Source organism: Morone saxatilis, unplaced genomic scaffold, assembly GCF_004916995.1.
Source record: "Morone saxatilis isolate NCDOM2014 unplaced genomic scaffold, NCSU_SB_2.0 Contig8, whole genome shotgun sequence".
In the NCBI taxonomy this organism is placed as follows: Eukaryota; Metazoa; Chordata; class Actinopteri; family Moronidae; genus Morone; species Morone saxatilis.
The window spans coordinates 9,033,971-9,034,570 of record NW_023340257.1 but is presented as its reverse complement, the minus strand read 5'-3'; the positions used below and the strand labels follow the sequence as shown (position 1 = coordinate 9,034,570).

The following is a 600-nucleotide window of genomic DNA, read 5'->3' as shown; positions in this document are numbered from 1 at the left end:
TTTTGGCTCTCAGTTGACCTTTTGACCCCACATCTTTCCAGCAGTCGTCCCATCTTGGTACAGGACACCCGCCCCCGGCAGATCTAGCTGTTTTGTACCGCAGGTTAACAGCTTTAGGATTCACCTGAGTTCATCACCGGGTTTCCTTAAGTTTAAGAATTAAGGTGTCAGTCCATTAGTTTCCAATAGCACCAGTAAAATAGGCTGTGTATGATTACTGTTAATTATGTTGAATTTGTTTTGACACGCTGGACAGCCTGAGCCTGGAGGGTCAACTGCTCATGGATTTGATGTTTTTTTCACAGTCTCCTCTCACACGAGGCAGAAAGACATCCTTCAAAGAAACATACTGATTACCGGTTACAAGTTGTGTTGGTGGAAAACTTATAAAAAGTTTGTCATGGTTTCTTTTTTTGTGATCAAATTGTTGAAAGAAGATGACAGAAGAAGAAGACATAAAGTTACATAATACATACATATATATAAGTAGATAAATAAATTAAATTAATAATTTAATTGAACCCTATTTCTCCCACTGCATAGGGAAGATGCATAATTAAGTACTGCATTCTACTTGATGCCATTAGGAGCACTAGAACA

The 600-nt window shown here is 38.3% G+C and overlaps 1 protein-coding gene across 1 annotated transcript in view; it reads left to right on the top strand.

Moving 5' to 3' along the window:
* Positions 1-600, top strand: part of LOC118341665 (mitochondrial intermediate peptidase-like) — a 25,854-nt gene that overhangs the window by 16,831 nt on the left and 8,423 nt on the right. The gene's annotated exons all lie outside the window — the stretch shown is intronic.